This window comes from Ovis aries, chromosome 15 (genome assembly GCF_016772045.2).
Source record: "Ovis aries strain OAR_USU_Benz2616 breed Rambouillet chromosome 15, ARS-UI_Ramb_v3.0, whole genome shotgun sequence".
NCBI classification, from domain to species: Eukaryota; Metazoa; Chordata; class Mammalia; order Artiodactyla; family Bovidae; genus Ovis; species Ovis aries.
In genome coordinates this window covers 66766839-66790083 of record NC_056068.1, presented here as the reverse complement: position 1 = coordinate 66790083, position 23245 = coordinate 66766839, and positions in this window count along the sequence as shown.

Here is a 23245-nt window from a genome sequence, read left to right as displayed (position 1 = left end):
ATTTTGTGATGCAAGTAATGGAAATTCCTCACGCATTTCTTACCACTTCCCCTCCACTGCTGCCCCTCGATTGTGCCTCTCAGTGAACACAGCCAGCGGCCATCCTGTGTGGTCCTTACCAGTTCAGCTACATTCTGCAACGACCACTGTGCCAACGGGAACATCCATTACCCTGACCTTGAACAGCAGTGTGAGTGTGGCTGGTTCCACTTCAGACTCCTGTCCTAGTACAGCAGAAGAGCTCCAGAGAATCTCACTTCACCTGGCTTCCCCAGGGTCAGGCCCTAACAAAGCACCTCCCCAAATCTACATTCACCTCAAACTCTATCAATCGGAACAACCCTGTGCAGTTTTTGAGTTCCTGTAATTCAAGAAACTTCCCTCATTAGAATAAGATGTCTTCTCCCATGAAAAGCCATCTCCTCTTTCTCCTCAACACACGTTGGATTACAGAAAAAGCACGAGAATTCTCACAAAAAAAATCTACTTCTGCACCATTGGCTACGCTAAAGCCTTTGACTACATTGATCACAACAAACTATTGAAAATACTTAAAGAAATGGAAATACCAGACCACCTGTCCTGCCTCATGGGAAACTTGTATGCAGGTCAAGAAGAAACAGTTAGAACTGGATATGGAACAGATTGGTCTAAAATGGAGAAAGGAGTACATCAAGGTTGTACATTGTAACCCTGCTCATTTAACTTATATGCAGAGTACATAATGCAAAATGCTGGGCTGGATGAATCACAAGCTGGAATCAAGATTGCCAGGAGAAATACCAACAACCAAAGTTATGCAGATAATACCACATTTATGGCAGAAAGTGAAGAGGAACTAAAGAGCCTCTGATGAAAGTGAAATGGCTGGCTTAAAACTCAGTATTCAAAAAACTAAGATCATGGCATCCAGTCTCATCATGGCAAATAGATAAAGAAACAATGAAAACAGTGACAGACTTTATTTTCTTGGGCTCCAAAATCACTGCAGATGGTGACTACAGCCATGAAATTAAGAGATGCTTGCTCCTTGGAAGAAAAGCTATGACCAACTTAGACAGCATATTAAATAGAAGAGACATTACTTTGCCAAAAAGGTCCATATAATAAAACTATGGTTTTTCCAGTAGTCATGTATGGATGTGAGAGTTGGACCATAAAGAAGGTTGAGCACCAAAGAATTGATGCTTTCAAACTGTGGTGCTAGAGAAGATTCTTGAGAGTCCCTTGGACTGTAAGATCAAACCTGTCAATCCTAAAGGAAATCAACCCAGAATACTCATTGGAAGGACTGAAGCTGAAGTTCCAATACTTTGGCCACCTGATGTGAAGAGTCAACACACTGGAAAAGACCCTGATCTGAGTAAGCTTGAGGGCTAGAGGAGAAGGGGGCAACAGAAGATGAGTTGGTTGAAAGGCATCACTGACTCAATAGACATGAGTCTGAGAAAACTCTAGGATATATTAAAGGACAGGGAAGCTTGGCATGCTGCAGTTCATGGGGTCAGAAAGAGTTGGACATGACTGAGCAACTAAACAACAGTTTGGTTAAGCAACTAATCTCTTCAAAGAGTTCTCTGGATACCCCTTTTCCCTGTGTTTATTTCCTGCCTCGTAGGCAAAAGAAGGAATTTCCACAATGCACTTTACTCCTATTAATTCACTCCAAAGAAATTTCACATTCAATGAATTCCCAGCCTTTCCCATGGGCTAGTGAGGTAATAACTGCTGGCCCAGTCTGGCTAAATGTGCCAAGAAGTATGCTGTACTCTCTTTAGAATATGTGGGCACATCTACCTAGTATTTTCAGAGTTGAGACCTAAGGTAAAACCCTTGCAAAGCAGGAATATTTCTATCTTATACCCTGTTAAAACTGTTTCACATTTTCCTGAATTTCAAAGTCTTGTAAAGATATAATTATTCTTTCACAAATCTACATGACTCAGACTTTGGACATTACAAATATATACAAGGGCTTATATATTATAGGAACGTTATTACGGAGAAGACTGGAATGCCTGAAAATGTCTAGGAAGTATATTTTGGGGGTCAGAAATTAGGAAGGGAATTTTAATACTTCAGGTTAGTTTCCCCAAAGCAGACAGTAAGACAAAGGATATATTCTCTTTAATAAAGTAGGGGATCTATGGTGGTGAAACAGATGTCCAGCAAGAGAGCCTTATCAAAATGCACCCCTGGGAATACAGATGCAACCTAATCCTGTAAGAGGCCAGTAGGGTTCTGGACCACACACTGTCACAGAATTACCTAATTCAACTTCTTATCACCTTACGCAGTTCCTCAGGTGGCACCAGTGGTAAAGAACCCGCCTGCCAATGCAGGAGGTAGAAGAGCCGTGGGTCCAATCCCTGGGTCAGGAAGGTCCCCTGGAGGCGGAAACGGCAACCCATTCCAGCATTCTTTCCTGGAGAATCCCATAGACAGATGAGCCTCATGGGCTACAGTCCATTGGGTTGCAAATAGTTGGACATGACTGAGGCAACTTAGCACATGTCACCATACTAGTCAATTACTGGTGAAGACTATAGAGAAATGGACAAATCTTCCCAGTATTTCCAACTCTCTATTAACAATTTTAAGGAATCTAGTCCAAGCACCAGATGGCCTACTGAATATAATCCTGGAAGAAAAAAAATATTACAGAACACCCCTTCTTTCTTTTGTTCTTCTTGTGATTTGATTTGTTCTGGATGTGTATATGGAGGGAATGAAATAGAAAAGAGACTGGCTATAATATACTGTAATATTTGGAGTATTGATATTATATTCTAATATTAACAATTCTAAACACTTTTCTGGGCACTTCTCTGGTGGTCTGGTGGTTAATATTTGCCTTCCAATGTAAGGGTATGGGTCAATCCCTGATTGAGGAGCTAAGACCCCACATGTGTGGTGGCCAAAAAACAAACAAAAACCCATAAAAAACAGAAGCAATATTGTAACAAATTCAAAAAAGTCTTTAAAAATGGCCCACATAAAAAATTGTCTTTTTGGTTTTGGTCTTTTTTTTTTTTTTTTTTACTGTATTTTACTTTACAATACTGTATTGGTTTTGCTATACATCAACATGAATCCGCCACGGGTGTACACGTGTTCCCAATCCTGAACCCCCTCCCCCTCCCCCACACCTCCTTCCCCACTATACCATCTCTCTGGGTGATCCCAGTGGACCAGGCCCAAGCATCCTGTATCCTCCATAGAACCTAGACAGGCAATTCGTTTCTAATATGATATTATACATGTTTCAATGTCATTCTCCCAAATCATCCCACTCTCTCCTTCTCCCAGAGTCCAAAAGACTGTTCTATACATCTGTGTCTCTTTTGCTGTCTCGCATACAAGGTGATCATTACCATCTTTCTAAATTCCATATATATATGTTAGTATACTGTGTTGGTGTTTTTCTTTCTGGCTTAAAACACACACACACACACACACACACACACACACATTTCTCATAGAAGTGTTCCTCTATGAGTTAGCACCAAACTAGTACAACATAGTGAGGGAACAGACATTCTCATCATGTCCCCTGTGATGACTCCAGATCTACATGACTCAAAAGCCTAATCAGCAATAGCTGTTAGAAGGTGAATCTCAGGAATAATATCAAATTGAACAAGTTCTAGATAATTTACAGCTTTGGTTTTGAAGGAGCAAAGAGCTAAGAGAGATCATAGGTAATTGATCAGATAAGCTTCATTTTTGAGCAAGGCAAAATGTGTAGACAAGAGATTAAGAAGAATAAGGTAAATGGGAAAATCACCTTGAACAAAGCTAGAAACAGAAAAGTAAGTACATGTTCAGGGGAAGAGAGGTAGAGGAAGAAAAAACTAGAAAGTGAGGTCAGAGTGCCTTATGAACATTGTAAGTATTCGATTCATTTATGTAGCCAACTGGAGGTTGCTGAGTAGGCAAAGGACAAAAGATCATTATCTGTATTTGATTTAGGCTGTGGACTCAATTTTCAAAGACATGAACTACACATGAACTATTTTATCAATGTCAAAATATTAATTCTATACATGTAAGTTCAGTTCAGTTCAGTCACAGAGGCATGTCCGACTCTTTGCAACCCCATGAATCACAGGACGCCAGGCCTCCCTGTCCATCACCATCTCCAGGAGTTCACTCAGACTCATGTCCATCAAGTCAGTGATGCCATCCAGCCATCTCATTCTCTGTTGTCCCCTTCTCCTCCTGCCCCCAATTCCTCCCAGTGTCAGAGTCTTTTCCAATGAGTCAACTCTTCGCATGAGGTGGCCAAAGTACTGGAGCTTCAGCTTTAGCATCAGTCCTTCCAAAGAAATCCCAGGGCTGATCTCCTTCAGAATGGACTGGTTGGATCTCCTTGCAGTCCAAGGGACTCTCAAGAGTCTTCTCCAACACCACAGTTCAAAAGCATCAATTCTTCAGCGCTCAGCTTTCTTCACAGTCCAACTCTCACATCTATACATGACGACTGGAAAAACCATAGCCTTGACTAGATGGACCTATGTTGGCAAAATAATGTCTCTGCTTTTCAATATGTTATCTAGGTTGGTCATAACTTTTCTTCCAAGGAGTAAGCGTCTTTTAATTTCATGGCTACAGTCACCATCTGCAGTGATTTTGGAGCCCAAAAACATAAAGTCTGACACTGTTCCCACTGTTTCCCCATATATTTCCCATGATGATGCCATGATCTTCATTTTCTGAATGTTGAGCTTTAAGCCAACTTTTTCACTCTCTTCTTTCTCTTTCATCAAGAGACTTTTTAGTTCCTCTTCACTTTCTGCCATAAGAGTGGTGTCATCTGCATATCTGAGGTTATTGATATTTCTCCCAGCAATATTGATTCCAGCTTGTGCTTCTTCCAGCCCAGCGTTTCTCATGATGTACTCTGCATAAAAGTTAAATAAGCAGGGTGACAATATACAGCCTTGACGTACTCCTTTTCCTATTTGGAACCAGTGTGTTGTTCCATGTCCAGTTCTAACTGTTGCCTCCTGACCTGCAAAGTCCATCTCATATCTAATTTGATGATACAAAGTAGTGATTTAGCAAGGATATAGTATCTCATTTCTAAATATGGAAAAGTGCCATGCAATATGTGAACCGTGAACTCCCTGATATTCAAGCTGGTTTTAGAAAAGGCAGAGGAACCAGAGATCAAATTGCCAACATCCACTGGATCATGGAAAAAGCAAGAGAGTTCCAGAAAAACATCTATTTCGGCTTTATTGACTATGCCAAAGCCTTTGACTGTGTGGATCACAATCAACTGTGGAAAATTCTGAAAGAGATGGGAATACCAGACCACCTAACCTGCCTCTTAAGAAATCTGTATGCAGGTCAGGAAGCAACAGTTAGAACTGGACATGGAGCAACAGACAGGTTCCAAATAGGAAAAGGACTACGTCAGGGCTGTATGTCACCCTGCTTATTTAACTTATATGCAGGGTACATCATGAGAAATGCTGGACTGGAAGAAACACAAGCTGGAATCGAGATTGCCCGGAGAAATATCAATAACCTCAGATATGTAGATGACATCACCCTTATGGCAGAAAGTGAAGAGGAACTAAAAAGCCTCTTGATGAAAGTGAAAGAGGAGAGTGAAAAAGTTGGCTTCAAGCTCAACATTTAGAAAACGAAGATCATGGCATCTGGTCCCATCAATCCATGGGAAATAGATGGGAAACAGTAGAAACAGTGTCAGACTTTATGTTTTTGGGCTCCAAAATCACTGCAGATGGTGACTGCAGCCATAAAATTAAAAGACGCTTACTCCTTGGAAGAAAATTTATGACCAATCTAGATAGTATATTCAAAAGCAGAGACATTACTTGGCCGACTAAGGCCTGTCTAGTCAAGGCTATGGTTTTTCCTGTGGTCATGTATGGACATGAGAGTTGGACTGTGAAGACAGCTGAGCGCTGAAGAATTGATGCTTTTGAACTGTGGTGTTGGAGAAGACTCTTGAGAGTCCCTTGGACTGCAAGGAGATCCAACCAGTCCATTCTGAAGGAGATCAGCCCTGGGATTTCTTTGGAAGGACTGATGCTAAAGCTGAAGCTCCAGTACTTTGGCCACCTCATGCGAAGAGTTGACTCATTGGAAAAGACTCTGATGCTGGGAGGGATTGGGGGCAGGAGGAGAAGGGGACGACCAAGGATGAGATGGCTGGATGGCATCACGGACTCGAAGGACGTGAGTCTGAGTGAACTCCAGGAGATGGTGATAGACAGGTAGTCCTGGCATGCTGTGACTCATGGGGTTGCAAAGATTCGGACACGACTGAGTGACTGAACTGAACTGAACTGAACTTGGTGAGGGCAGCGTGAGGAGCAGAAGAAAGAACATCAAATAGCATTAAGACTAAATTAAAGTAGACTAATTTGGTAAAAATAAATGATAAAATTAAGAAAAGCATTCAATACTGCTATGACTTAATTGCATGCTAGAGAAATACATATAAAAAAGAAGCAAAGAAATGTGTTAAAGTGTAAAGACCACTAAGATAGGACTCCGTCATTTAAGCTCCACTATTAATTTGTTATGTCCACTTCCTTCCCATTGGTTTCAGTTTCCCTCTCTGCAAAATGAAGGTATAGAATGAACCAACCTTCTAAGTCATTTCTAGCTCTAGCATTCTGTATGAAGAGGAGTCTTTTACATGATGGAAAGATTCATGGTAAGGAATATATTTCTTTAACATTCAGACTAATCAGAGGTGATTTAATAGCACAAAAAAATACATATATTTTTAATGATCACAAGACTGGAAACCATGTGTCTATTAATTACTTTTTTTATTTTTCATCTTTCTTTTGAAAAGAGATTAACTCTTTTCTTGAGAATTCATATGACAAAAATTTATATTAAGATGTTATCATCATAGTAAATGGATCTAATCAAGTATAACCAGGCTCCAGATTTCACTTTGATGTAGATAAATGATCTTATGAAACATTTAGACACGTGAATGACAAATATTTAGAAGTCACTCCTTGGTCCTACTTTTACTTTTTGATACCTGCAATTTCAAAGCCCCTGATAATAGTACATTTGTCCATTTATTTTTATTATTCTTTTGATTTTTATTTTATATGATAGTTTATAAACAATATTGTATTCATTTCAGGTATATAGCAAAGTGAATAAGTTATACACATACATGTAACTATTCTTTTTTCAAACTTTTTTCCCATTCAGGTTTTTACAAAATATTAAGTAGCGTTCCCTGTGTTATATAGTAGGTCATCGTTGGTCATCCATTTTAAATATAGTAGGGTGTACATGTCAGTCGCAAACTCCCAATCTATTCCTCCCCTTCATCCTTCCCCCTAGTAGCTACAAATTTGTGCTCTAAGTCTGTGAGTCTGTCTTTGTTTGGTAGCAAGTTCATTTTAATCTTTTTTTTTTTCAAGATTCCACATATAAGTGAGATCATATGATATCTGTCTTCGTCTGACTTCACTCAGTATGCTAATCTCCAGGTCCATTCATGTTGCCGCAGATGGCATTTCATTCTTTTCAATACCTGAAAAATATCCCATTGTATATGTGTACCATATCTTCTTTATCCACTCATCTATCAGTGAACATTTAGGCTGCTTCCATATCTTGGCTATTGTAAACAAAACTGCAGTGAACACTGGGATACATGTATTCTTTTGCATTTTTAATACAGGGACTGAAAAAATTTCCCATCTTTTTAGCCCTAATACAATGTCACTGATTTTTCCAATGAAACAGAAAAAAATCATTGATAGCATTTTAAATTTCTGTTGACAGAAGAAGCACAGAAGGTGTTTCACAGTTTCTCTTGTAATTGAGACCAATAAGAACATTTGTTTGAGTGGCATACAACAGGAGAGTGTTAAAGGAAACAGATTCATTTCTACTTGAAACCAGTGATGAGTGAACTAAAGTAGAACCTTACCTACAATGTTGAACAAAAGGAAATTAAAAAGTGAATCTAGTTCAAATTCAGTCTGTTTGGCAAGCTTTAATTCATAATTAACTGGTGTTTCAAGGCAGATTAATGACATGGTACTAACCATGCAATTACAGGTAAATTCATTTTGTATTCCTCAACATCCTAAGCTGGTAGAGCTCACCATACATACTAATTACTTTCAGAGCCACTAAATGTAATTCCCATATCAAAGGTGGAACCTGTAATTACTAAGTACTTAGTACTTAACAAGTATGTATTCCCTCAGACTAAAAGAAGCAAGCTATAGTGTTCTTGCCTGGAGAATCCCAGGGATGGGGGAGCCTGGTGCACTGCCGTCTCTGGGGTTGCACAGAGTCGGACACGACTGAAGCGACTTAGCAGCAGCATAGTGCAAACAGCAGGATTCTGAAGTTAAGCCTGTATTTGAATCTTTGAATTGTGGTTTCTAAACTTAAAAGTAAACTTCTGTCTCATCACTAAGAATACAATTGTTGAACTTATTAAACAGGGCAATGTATCAATTTCTTCTCCACCTATATAACATATAACACAGGATTGGACACTCGAAAGTTGTTTGCCATCCCCAGAACATATCACACCGCTTTGTGCTTTGACTGTTCTATTTCCTTGACCTGACACCATATTAATATTCTCCCAGCTGTTAATTTCATATGATTCTTCAAGACCCAGATCATGAGTCAGAAAACTATTGATATTACGTATAAAATAGATAACTAACGAGAGCCCACTGTATAGCTTAGGGAACTCTACTCAGTGTTCTCCAGTGACATAAATGTGAAGGAAATCCAAAAATACAGGGGATATTTGTGTATATATAGCTGATCCACTTTGCTGTACAGCAGAAACTGAAAATATCATAAAGCAACTATACTCCAATAAAAATTAATAAAAAACAAAATAAAACAACAACAAAAATGAAAGAGTCAACAAAGTATGACCAAAGAGACAAACTACCTCCCAACCCGTTTTGTCAACAAAGATTTACTAGATCATAGCTATGCCCCTCCCGTTTTGTATTGGTGGTGGTTATCTTCATGCTACAATAACAGAGTCAGTCGCTTAGCTGTGACCGATAAGACCCTTTGCAGAGAAAGTTGGCTTGCCCTTGATCTAGAGAAAGCCCCATATTTTCTATGCAGCCTTTCCTGTTCAACAGCAGGCTTTTTGTGGTATCCTTTACATGGCAGCTCACCGGTACCGGGTTTTTTTTTTTTTTAATTTTAAAATCTTTAATTCTTACATGCGTTCCCAAACATGAACCCCCCTCCCACCTCCCCTCCCCATAACATCTCTCTGGGTCATCCCCATGCACCAGCCCCAAGCATGCTGTATCCTGCGTCAGACATAGACTGGCGATTCAATTCTTACATGATAGTATACATGTTAGAATGCCATTCTCCCAAATCATCCCACCCTCTCCCTCTCCCTCTGAGTCCAAAAGTCCGTTATACATATCTGTGTCTTTTTTCCTGTCTTGCATACAGGGTCGTCATTGCCATCTTTCTAAATTTCATATATATGTGTTAGTATACTGTATTGGTATTTTTCTTTCTGACTTACTTCACTCTGTATAATCGGCTCCAGTTTCATCCATCTCATCAGAACTGATTCAAATGAATTCTTTTTAATGGCTGAGTAATACTCCATTGTGTATATGTACCACAGCTTTCTTATCCATTCATCTGCTGATGGACATCTAGGTTGTTTCCATGTCCTGGCTATTATAAACAGTGCTGCAATGAACATTGGGGTACATGTGTCTCTTTCCATTCTGGTTTCCTTGGTGTGTATGCCCAGCAGTGGGATTGCTGGGTCATAAGGTAGTTCTATTTGCAATTTTTTAAGGAATCTCCACACTGTTCTCCATAGTGGCTGTACTAGTTTGCATTCCCACCAACAGTGTAGGAGGGTTCCCTTTTCTCCACACCCTCTCCAGCATTTATTGCTTGCAGATTTTTGGATCGCAGACATTCTGACTGGTGTGAAGTGGCACCTCATTGTGGTTTTGATTTGCATTTCTCTAATAATGAGTGATGCTGAGCATCTTTTCATGTGTTTGTTAGCCATCCATATGTCTTCTTTGGAGAAATGTCTATTTAGTTCTTTGGCCCATTTTTTGATTGGGTCGTTTATTTTTCTGGAATTGAGCTGCATAAGTTGCTTGTATATTTTTGAGATTAGTTGTTTGTCAGTTGCTTCATTTGCTATTATTTTCTCCCATTCAGAAGGCTGTCTTTTCACCTTGCTTATATTTTCCTTTGTTGTGCAGAAGCTTTTAATTTTAATTAGATCCCATTTGTTTATTTTTGCTTTTATTTCCAGAATTCTGGGAGGTGGATCATAGAGGATCCTGCTGTGATTTATGTCTGAGAGTGTTTTGCCTATGTTCTCCTCTAGGAGTTTTATAGTTTCTGATCTTACATTTAGATCTTTAATCCATTTTGAGTTTATTTTTGTGTGCGGTGTTAGAAAGTGATCTAGTTTCATTCTTTTACAAGTGGTTGACCAGTTTTCCCAGCACCACTTGTTAAAGAGATTGTCTTTACTCCATTGTATATTCTTGCCCCCTTTGTCAAAGATAAGGTGTCCATATGTGTGTGGATTTATCTCTGGGCTTTCTATTTTGTTCCATTGATCTATATGTCTGTCTTTGTGCCAGTACCATACTGTCTTGATGACTGTGGCTTTGTAGTAGAGCCTGAAGTCAGGCAAGTTGATTCCTCCAGTTCCATTCTTCTTTCTCAAGATTGCTTTGGCTATTCAAGGTTTTTGTATTTCCATACAAATCTTGAAATTATTTGTTCTAGTTCTGTGAAAATGTGGCTGGTCGCTTGATAGGGATTGCATTGAATTTGTAAATTGCTTTGGGTAGTATACTCATTTTCACTATATTGATTCTTCCGATCCATGAACATGGTATATTTCTCCATCTATTAGTGTCCTCTTTGATTTCTTTCATCAGTGTTTTATAGTTTTCTATATATAGGTCTTTAGTTTCTTTAGGTAGATATATTCCTAAGTATTTTATTCTTTTCGTTGCAATGGTGAATGGAATTGTTTCCTTAATTTCTTTTTCTACTTTCTCATTATTCGTGTATAGGAATGCAAGGGATTTCTGTGTGTTGATTTTATATCCTGCAACTTTACTATATTCATTGATTAGCTCTAGTAATTTTCTGGTGGAGTCTTTAGGGTTTTCCATGTAGAGGATCATGTCATCTGCAAACAGTGAGAGTTTTACTTCTTCTTTCCAATTTGGATTCCTTTTATTTCTTTTTCTGCTCTGATTGCTGTGGCCAAAACTTCCAGAACTATGTTGAATAGTAGCGGTGAAAGTGGACACCCTTGTCTTGTTCCTGACTTTAGAGGAAATGCTTTCAATTTTTCACCATTGAGGATGATGTTTGCTGTGGGTTTGTCATATATAGCTTTGATTATGTTGAGGTATGTTCCTTCTATTCCTGCTTTCTGGAGAGTTTTTATCATAAATGGATGTTTAATTTTGTCAAAGGCCTTCTCTGCATCTATTGAGATAATCATATGGCTTTTATTTTTCAATTTGTTAATGTGGTGAATTACATTGATTGATTTGCGGATATTGAAGAATCCTTGCATCCCTGGGATAAAGCCCACTTGGTCATGGTGTATGATCTTTTTAATGTGTTGTTGGATTCTGATTGCTAGAATTTTGTTCAGGATTTTTGCATCTATGTTCATCAGTGATATTGGCCTGTAGTTTTCTTTTTTTGTGACATCTTTGTCAGGTTTTGGTATTAGGGTAATGGTGGCCTCATAGAATGAGTTTGGAAGTTTACCTTCCTCTGCAATTTTCTGGAAGAGTTTGAGGAGGATAGGTGTTAGCTCTTCTCAAAATTTTTGGTAGAATTCAGCTGTGAAGCCGTCTGGACCTGGGCTTTTGTTTGCTGGAAGATTTCTGATTACAGTTTCAATTTCTGTGCTTGTGATGGGTCTGTTAAGATTTTCTATTTCTTCCTGGTTCAGTTTTGGAAAATTGTACTTTTCTAAGAATTTGTCCATTTCTTCCACGTTGTCCATTTTATTGGCATACAACTGCTGATAGTAGTCTCTTATGATCCTTTGTATTTCTGTGTTGTCTGTTGTGATCTCTCCATTTTCATTTCTAATTTTATTGATTTGATTTTTCTCTCTTTGCTTCTTGATGAGTCTGGCTAATGGTTTGTCAATTTTATTTATCCTTTCAAAGAACCAGCTTTTGGCTTTGTTGATTTTTGCTATGGTCTCTTTTGTTTCTTTTGCATTTATTTCTGCCCTAATTTTTAAGATTTCTTTCCTTCTACTAACTCTGGGGTTCTCCAATTCTTCCTTTTCTAGTTGCTTTAGGTGTAGAGTTAGGTTATTTATTTGGCTTTTTTCTTGTTTCTTGAGGTATGCCTGTATTGCTATGAACTTTCCTCTTAGCACTGCTTTTATAGTGTCCCACAGGTTTTGGGTTGTTGTGTTTTCATTTTCATTCGTTTCTATGCATATTTTGATTTCTTTTTTGATTTCTTCTGTGATTTGTTGGTTATTCAGAAGTGTGTTGTTCAACCTCCATATGTTGGAATTTTTAATAGTTTTTCTCCTGTAATTGAGATCTAATCTTAATGCATTATGGTCAGAAAAGATGCTTGGAATGATTTCGATTTTTTGAATTTATCAAGTTTAGATTTATGGCCCAGGATGTGATCTATCCTGGAGAAGGTTCCATGAGCACTTGAAAAAAGGTGAAATTCATTGTTTTGGGGTGAAATGTCCTATAGATATCAATTAGGTCTAACTGATCTAATGTATCATTTAAAGTTTGCGTTTCTTTGTTAATTTTCTGTTTAGTTGGCCTGTCCATAGGTGTGAGTGGGGTATTAAAGTCTCCCACTCTTATTGTGTTATTGTTGATTTCCCCTTTCATACTTGTTAGCATTTGTCTTACATATTGCGGTGCTCCTATATTGGGTGCATATATATTTATAATTGTTATATCTTCTTCTTGGATTGTTCCCTTGATCATTATGTAGTGGCCTTCTTTGTCTCTTTTCACAGCCTTTGTTTTAAAGTCTATTTTATCGGATATGAGTATTGCCACTCCTGCTTTCTTTTGGTCTCTATTTGTGTGGTATATCTTTTTCCAGCCCTTCACTTTCAGTCTGTATGTGTCCCTTGTTTTGAGGTGGGTCTCTTGTAAGCAGCATATAGAGGGGTCTTGTTTTTGTATCCATTTGGCCAGTCTTTGTCTTTTGGTTGGGGCGTTCAACCCGTTTATGTTTAAGGTAATTATTGATATGTATGATCCCGTTACCATTTACTTTATTGTTTTGGGTTCGGGTTTATTCACCCTTTTCATGTTTCCTGTCTAGAGAATATCCTTTAGAATTTGTTGGAGAGCTGGTTTGGTGGTGCTGAATTCTCTCAGCTTTTGCTTGTCTGTAAAGCTTTTGATTTCTCCTTCGTATTTGAATGAGATCCTTGCTGGGTACAGTAATCTGGGCTGTAGGTTATTGTCTTTCATCACTTTAAGTATGTCTTGCCATTCCCTCCTGGCCTGAAGAGTTTCTATTGAAAGATCAGCTGTTATCCTTATGGGAATCCCCTTGTGTGTTATTTGTTGTTTTTCCCTTGCTGCTTTTAATATTTGTTCTTTGTGTTTGATCTTTGTTGATTTGATTAATATGTGTCTTGGGGTGTTTCGCCTTGGGTTTATCCTATTTGGAACTCTCTGTGTTTCTTGGACTTGGGTGATTATTTCCTTCCCCATTTTAGGGAAGTTTTCAACTATTATCTCCTCAAGGATTTTCTCATGATCTTTCTTTCTGTCTTCTTCTTCTGGGACTCCTATAATTCGAATGTTGGAGTGTTTCATATTGTCCTGGAGGTCTCTGAGATTGTCCTCGTTTCTTTTAATTCATTTTTCTTGTTTCCTCTCTGATTCATTTATTTCTACCATTCTATCTTCTATTTCACTAATCCTATCTTCTGCCTCCGTTATTCTACTATTTGTTGCCTCCAGAGTGTTTCTGATCTCATTTATTGCGTTATTCATTATATTTTGACTCTTTTAATTTCTTCTAGGTCCTTGTTAAACCTTTCCTGCATCTTCTCAATCCTTGTCTCTAGGCTATTTATCTGTGATTCCATTTTGATTTCAAGATTTTGGATCATTTTCACTATCAATATTCGGAATTCCTTCTCAGGTAGATTCCCTACTTCTTCCTCTTTTGTTTGGTTTGGTGGGCAACTCTCCTGTTCCTTTACCTGCTGAGTATTCCTCTGTCTCTTCATCTTGGTTATATTGCTGCGTTTGGGGTGGCCTTTTTACATTCCGGTAATTTGTGGAGTTCTCTTTATTATGGAGCTTCCTCACTTTGGGTGGGGTTCTATCAGTGGCTTGTCAAGGTTTCCTGGTTAGGGAGGCTTGTGTTGGAGTTTTGGTGGGTGGAGCTGGGTTTCTTCTCTCTGGAGTGCAGTGGAGTGACCCGTAATGGGTTATGAGACATCAAAGGTTTGGGGATAATTTTGAGCTGCCTGTATATTGAAGCTCAGGGGAGTGTTCCTGTGTTGCTGGAGAATTTGTGTGGTATGTCTTTTTTGGAACTTGTTGGCCCTTGGGTGGAGCTTGGTTTCGGTGTAGGTATGAGGGCATTTGATGAGCTCCTATTGCTTAATGTTCCCTGAATTCAAGAGTTCTCTAATGTTTTCAGGCTTTGGATTTAAGCCTCCTGCTTCTGGTTTTCAGTTTTATTTTTACAGTAGCCTCTAGACTTCTCCATCTATACAGCACTGATGATAAAACATCTGTTTTTGAAGACAATGGTCTGCTTTTCTGGTTGCCTGATGTCCTCTGCCAGCCTACAGAAGTTGTTTTGTGGAGTTTGCTCGGTGTTGAAATGTTCTTTTGAGGAATTTGTGAGGGAGAAAGTGGTCTTCCCATCCTATTCCTCCGCCATCTTTCCCTCTCCAGCTCACCTGTATTGTTAACATGAGCCCAGAACAGTGGAGACAGCATTTTTCGTTTTCCATTCTCATCGTTTCCCTCTACTTAACACAATATTAGTTATTTTGGTGTCAGCAGTCAAACATCTTTTGTTTAGATTTAAAAATATATTATTGAAAGTCAAATCTTCCAAAATATAGAGGTTGAATGTCATTTTAATTAGAATACAAATAAATTGTTTAAGTTTATGGAAAAATACACAAACACACAATTCAAAACTAAAGAGAAGTTCAGGAAGCTAATGTATGTACTTAAATACTCATAACAAGAGGGTGAACCTCTGAGGATGTGAGAAGAGAGTAAACAACTTTTTATACTGAAAATTCCAATGGGCTTCATTTTTTTTTTTTGGCGGGCGGGGGGCGGGGTGTCCTTCATGGTTGATGACATCTATTCCAGGTGTGTTACACAGTGCTCTGTGCTTATGCTCGTGTACAGCTTGAACAACACATTTGACTCCAAATTTGACTCAGAACTCATTTTTTCCAAAACAGAAATCCTCCCTATCTCATGTTTTCTGGTCTCTTATCTTGAATCACTGCTGCATACACATACACAAAATGCCAGTATTCCATACATGACTCATTATCCTCTGTTATTATGCTGAATATATATCATACCTATTTAAATTGTTTCTAATCTACAGGATTTTTATCTTTTAAAAGAACAGGTGTGAAATAATAGCTATGGTTTTAAAACTGAGACTATTTAATTTATTCTCATGCAAAACAGCAAATATTTTCCTTATTACTAAAAGAGTATACTGCATGTTGGCAATTACAAATGCTAAATTACCATGTGGTCTGAAAGATAGAAATACTACCTGGCTTAATTACTAGCTGCATTGTCACCAAAGTGTTTCTGTTTCTTTTAGGTAACCACAGCATGATACATACATACAAGGGATATCCCAAACTGACTTCACAATCAGATTTTGACTTTGTCATCTTTACTTATTTTGATTAAATAATGCAAGATCAAGAAACCTTTTTTTTTTTTTTGACACTTAGAGTTCCTTCTAGCTTTCATTTTACTTTTATCTCTAACAGCATTGTGACTTTGCTCTTTATCTAGGCCTTATAAACAGTGGCCACCATTGTGTTCTTATTTTTTAAGAATTTGAAAACTTATTTCAAGTATACCCCATTATATATAAATATATATATGTATAGATAAATCCAGAGAAGGCAATGGCACGCCACTCCCGTGTTCTTGCCTGGAAAATCCCATGGGTGGAGGAGCCTGGTAGGCTGCAGTCCATGAGGTCGCTAAGAGTCAGACACGACTGAGCGACTTCACTTTCACTTTCCACTTTCATGCGTTGGAGAAGGCAATGGCAACCCACTCCAGTGTTCTTTCCTGGAGAATCCCAGGGACAGGGGTGCCTGATGGGCTGCCGTCTACGGGGTCGCACAGAGTTGGACAGGACTGAAGCGACTTAGCAGCAGCAGCATGGATAAATCAGGCCACTGTTATTTCTTTAAAAAAAAAATTTTGTCCCTGTAGATCTGCTATAAGCCATTTCCATCATGGTTAGACGCCTTGGTTCATTTGCTGTGCTGTGTGTGGTCAGTCGTTTCAGTCGTGTCCAACCCTTTGCGACCCTGTGGACTGTAGCCTACCAGGCTCCTCTGTCCATGGGATTCTCCAGGCAAGAATACTGGAGTGGGTTGCCATTTGCTGCTGCAGGGAGCCTTCCTAACAGAAACTGAACCCGTGTCTTCTGTGGCTCCTGCAATGCAGGGGGATTCTCAACTGCTGAACTACTGGGGAAACTCTGCTCATTTGTTACAGTTTGTATATCCTCCCTTAACAAAAGGCTACCCTTTCAAGATTCCTAAAGCATCACACTAATACTATACTGTATTAATGCCTCAGGACACAGATTACACCAGAAGTGAATCCTTGATGTTCAAAGTCAGTCACCATATAAACAGGGATTATAATTCAGATTGTCTATCATTTATGCTCTGAGAATAGCAGCAACCAGAACAGAGAATCTATGCAGTTGCTGAGGTCCTGGACAGCCACTTTCATGACATTCACTGCTGTATTTATTAGCACTTGTTTGTAGTGCAAGACCATTTCTTAGATTCCACCTGGACTAGTCCCAAGAGCTGTGAACCAGTAACCAATAAATGCTAATGTACAGTTATAGAATTTAAAGCTCTAACAAAAGAAGGAAGGTTGTTATGTCAGTGATAATAACATTGTATGTGTGTGCGTGTGTACTGATTGATTGGCTGACTTATTTTGATTGCCTGGTATCCATTCTCATTTGCTTCCTGTAAAAGCATTTCTAGGTCTTCTTACAGAATTGCCTTGCTTTCACTGTGCTTTGTGATTTTTTAGTCTATCAATCAAAGTATTCTACTTTTTCCTAGCTAAAGAGAGAGCAAATGGCCCCAGCCAACTCAACCAACTATTCTATCTTTCTTTCAAGTTTGGAAACTTGAATGCTGAAATTCACTGATAAGTGTTTTTAAAAATACCCCAGAGCTGACATCCTCGAAGAGATAGTCAATAAGCTCAAGTACGTGGATCAGCTGGAGTAGGTGTCGTAGAGGAGGTAGTAACCTGGAACAGAGAAGGTGGCGCTCTACCGTTTTATTTCAACTCTGTGAGCCACATCCTATCCTTAATCTCCTTTTTAACCTATAGACCCTCCAGGGTCCAGAGGTACTACCTACTCTAGTGAGTAGCTGCATGGTAGTGGTAAAGAACCTGCCTACAAGGCAGGAGACACGATGAGACTCAGTTCCATCTCTGGGTGGGGAAGATTCCCTGGAGTAGGAAATGACAACCTAAGTGCTGGTGGTAAAGAACGTGCTTGCCAGCGCAGAAGATATAAGAAACACAGGTTCAATCCCTGAGCGGGGAAGATCGCCTGGAGGTGGAAATGGTAACCCACTCCAGTATTGTTGCCAGGAGAATCCCACAGAAAGAGGAGCCTGGTGGGCTACAGTCCATGGGATCACACAGAGCTGGACACAACTGAAGTGACTCTGGACCCAGAGTACCTAATTTACAGTGGGCCTAATTTCTTGCTGTCCAGTCTCTCAGTCATGTCCAACTCTTTGAAACACTACGGACTGCAACACATCAGGCTTTCCTGTCTTTCACCAACTCCCAGAGCTTGCTCAAACTCATATCCATGGAGTCAGAGATGCCATCCAACCGTCTAATCCTCTGTCATTACCTTCTCCTCCTGCCTTCAACCTTTCCCTGCATCAGGGTCTTTTCTAATGAATTGGCTCTTTGCATCAGGTGGCCAAAGTATTGGGGCTTCAGCTTCAGCATCAGTCCTTCCAATGGATATTCAGGACTGATCTCCTTTAGGATGGACTGATTTGATCTCCTTGCAGTCCAAGGACTCTCAAGAGTCTTCAACACCACAGTTCAAAAGCATCAATTCTTTAGTGCTCAGCCTTCTTTTCAGTCCAGCTCTCACATCCATACATGCCTAATTTAGTTGTTCTTAAACTTTGCTCACCTGGAGAGTTTTAAGATTCCCATTCTCCAGCCTGTACCCCAGGTCAATTACAAAATAATTTCTGAAGGAGTGGGAACAGGCAATACATTTTTTCAAGCTCTCTAGATGATGCTAACCTGTAGCCAATGGTAAGAATCATTGGCCAAATTTATACAAACAGGTACAGAATCCTTGCTGAGTGCCAAGCATGTAATCTCATTACTGCCTTACAACAACTTTAGGAGGCAGGTATTATTCTCATTTATGATGGAAAGCCAGATTATACAAATATTAACTGTACTCTCAGAGGCCACAGAGGCTAAGTGATGAAGATGTAATTCCTACCTTGGATCGAGTTTTATAACTTTTAACCACTGTTTTAACCAAACACTTAAGAAAATGTGCTTAATCAACCTGGAGTTAAATTTCAGCCAGTGGCTTCTAGTGTTTTAATACAAACAAAATTTTATTTCCCCCTCATAAATCCCTATGTGAAAAATCAATTTCTGTGGAAAAATGAGAGTTGAAGCAGAGAATAATTATTCATATGTATGGTGCCCTTTTGATACAGGCTGAGGACCTCTGGGTCCCCAAAGATCAGAAAAGGAAAGCCTCTGATCCAAGCATCTTGAAAAGAGGGGAGAAGAGAGGATCAAAATGGATTGCATGTTTCTCATTATTTGATAAGAAACAGCATATGAATTTTAAGAGAGAAAAACTAGCCCTATGGTTTCCAAATCCTCAAAGAAATTATCTAAAGGTAATAAAAATACAATTGAACAATACAACAGGTATTCTTCGGGAGTGATTTTTCTCAATACATAGTGATGATTTCGTGAGCTTGTCTCACGTAACAAGACTATAATGCAGTGGAGGTGTTTCCATGGTGAATTAAACCACTCTAAATTTAAGCTATGCAAACTCCAGAGAGTCCGTTCTATTGAATCTTTTTTTTTTTTTTTTTTTGTACTCAAGGGCTATATGGGATGCTCAACTAATTGTTGAGCAATTCAGTTCTACCAGTGTTTTCAAAAAGGAAAAAACAGTCAACCCAAAGGAGTCCATCCAAAAATCTCTTGAGCTTGCTCTGTGCACAGTTCCTGTGTCTCCTTTTTCCTGCTCTGCAAACGCTAGCTATCTTGTGGTATCCCCAAATTCCTATTCCTATCTCTTTAATTAAGCAAAACTATTGAGTTCTATTTGGGACCCCAGACCTGCAGCCTTGAAATGACTCCTGGAAATAAACTTTATAATCATAGCGCTCATCATGGTTGTTTCTTTTCACGAATGAATTCCTGATGGCTGGTTGTCTAATACCAGGAAACAGGTACTGCATATATGTGGTGTGATGTTACAGGGTTTGGGGTTTCTTTGTTTTGTTTCTATGAGACTGCATTTCTTGTAGCAGTTAATTCTTCATGGGCAGCATCAGAAATATCCTTTTTCTTGTTTTAGTTCTTTTTTTTCTTCAATCAAAATATGCACTAGTTGAGAAGAACATCAGTTAAGAAGAACATCTTCAATTACCATATAGAGAAGACAAAGTCTATATTACTTTGCTTATAATATTTTTATATTATATCATCTCAATCACTGAGAAATCTTATTATATGTATAGATAGGTTGTGGAATATTTTTGATCACATGTACATTAACTCCTATACCTTAAACGTAACAGCAATAAATCCAAGCTTCTTCAGGAGAAGAATTTGTATTAAATAATTATAGAAGGTGTCATGGCTAGATGATAAATTTAATCATTAAAAACTTCCAACTGTATCACTTTTTCAAGAAAATGGTAAAAAAAAAAAAATCAAGAGACGTTCCAACCTTACTAATGGGTCATTTGTATAAGAGAAGTTGTGTACGTGTGAATAGAAATGGAGTCAGTCTTCTGAAGTGTATAGTGATCAGTAATAAGGAATTACCCTCACCTCTGTTCTCACACCCAAAATTTCTGTTGAGTGAAAATCATACAAAAGGAGAGAACATACATTGTTACACATAAATATACCATTAATTAGATATATCAAAATAAGCACTTATTCTACTGTGCTGACTTTCAGTGTAATAATGAATCTCAAGACTACAACCCAGACTGCATTCATGGACTCCAGATTTTCTATTTTATTACCCATCATATATATTCATTTGGACATTAAATAAACATCATAAAGTTTACATGCTTGAACAAAGTTCATAATCCCTCACCCCAACCTTAAACTTGGTTTTCTCCCAGAATTCACTACTGCCATAAATGTCATTAAAATCAGCCAGTGTTTTTAGGACAAAAATGTTGGCAGCATCCTTAATCCCTCTTTGTTTCACAATTCATATTTATTTGAGTAAATGTTATTTTTGAGATATATCCCATGTGAAAATTTGTGTAATTCCTAGTCCTCTAGTTCAACCACCATCCTCTTTCATCTGGACAATTTTAAGAACTTTCTAATCTTCGTGCTATGATTGCTTCCCTCAAAGGTATGTTCTCTACACATGGTGGTTCATTTAAAAATGACTTTCAGGACTCCCCTGGCAGTCCAGGGGTTAAGAATCTGTCTGCCAATTCAAGGGACATGGGTTCAATCCATGGTCTGGGAACTAAGATTCCACATGCCATGGAAAAACGAAGTTTATGTGCCACAGCCACTGAACCCACACTCTAGAGCCCACGCTCTGCAAGAAGAGAGGCCACGAGAATGAGAAGCCCATGTACAGTAACAAAAGAGAAGACCCTGCTCAGCACAACTAGAGAAAGCCTGCAAACAATGAAAACCCAGCACAGCCACAAAGTCATTCATTCACTCATTAAAAATTTAAAACGTAAAGCTCCCTCAGTCCTTCTTGTTGTTTAGTCACTAACCCATGTCCAACTCTGTGACCCCATGGGCTCCAGCACACCAGGCTTCCCTGTCCTTCACTATCTTCTGGAGCTTGCTCACACTCATGTCCATTGAGTTGGTGATGCCATCCAACCATCTCATCCTCTGTCATCCCCTTCTCCTCCTTCCCTCAGTCTTTCCCAGCATCAGGCTCTTTTCCAATGAGTCAGCTCTTCATATCAGGTGACCAAAGTATTGGCCTTCTAGGTCGGACAAAATAGTTTTTTGTTGTTGTTGTTTTTGTTTTAATGGCTGGCATGCTATGTTACAAGCCTGCTCAAAACTTACCAATGGCATTCCACTGCACATAGACAAATATGAATCTTGACCTTGGCTTCTTGATTACTCTCTAACTTCATCTTCTAACATTCTGTATCTCAGGCACTCTGTTCCAGCCATACTAATTTCCTGGCTGTTCTTCCAACAATAAATACAACCAGTATGTTTCCATATCAGGACATTTAAATTTGAACTTTTCTCTTCCTGTATCCTTCTGCCCCAAGACAGTCAAAGATTTGCTCCTTCTATTTTCATGTGTTTGTTCAAATGTACTAGACATATTATTGCAAATATCATTTTATGCTTTTCCATTGTGTTCTTAGAACTGATCATTACCTGAAGCTACTGTATAGATTTATGAGTATATTTTAATTGTCTCTATTTCACTCTAGAATATAAAGTCCACAAGGACAAGGCTTTGCTTGTGCTTTGTCCAGTATTAAAACTACACTGTCTAGAAAAGCATCTAGCACTTAGAAGACATTCATTATATATTTAATGAAAAGTGAGATGAAAAATTGTTAATAAAATATGTACATTGTTAAATTGACTCCACACTAAATAGAAATTTTCAATAAACTAATATCATTGAAATATACTGATTCTACAATCCAGGAGCAGACAAACTTTCTACAAAAAGATGGAACATTTTGAACCCTACAGACTCTGTTGCCATTATTCAACACTTTCATCATAGCATGAAAACACAAACAACATACAAGTGATTGAGCATGACCATATTCCACTGAAATGCCATTTGCAAAAATAGTGTCAGATTTGTCTAGTAGACTATAGTTTGCCACTTACTATTGTAAAAAGTAAATCAATCATCTCTGTATCTCTCTATGTATCTAGACCTATATTTAAATCTGTGGCTTTCTTTTTTCCTTTCAATAAAGAATTCTGTTGGGAAAATCCCCTGGAGAAGGGAATGACAACCCACTCTGGTGTTCTTGCCTGGAGAATTCCATGGACAGAGGAGCCTAGCAGTCTACTGTCCATGGGGTTACAGAGTCAAACACAACGAGTGACTAACACTTTCACTTAACACTTATATCTACACATACAATCTGTGAAATACATACTACATCTACAAGGCATTAAAATGAATTTTTCAAACTCTCATAGGAATGGGTACTTTTTATTTTTATAAAAAGTAAAAAGACATTCAAATTTATTTAATGAGACTCATATAATGCTGATATTAAATCCAGGCAAATACAGCCTGAAAAAGGAAAATCAAACCAAAATTTATTTATGAATAATGATAAAAATCCAAAGTAAATCATGAGGTAATTAAATTAAGCAATTTACAAAAACATAACAACCAACTGGGATTTGTTCCAAGAATGTAAATATGACATATTTTTAAGAATATAAAAATGTATTTAATCCCCTTAATGGAATTTATGGAGACAAACTATGATCATCTTAATAGGTGCTAAAAAGCATTTGATAATATCCAGCACTCATTGATGATAAAAAAATAATCATAGTAAAGTGGAATAAAATTGAATTAAAGGACAATATGATTATAAAAAATAATAGTTCTAATATTTCTTAGGAGTTTATTAGGTTATTCACAGAAAAGCAATTTCAGTTGATCAATACACAAAGAG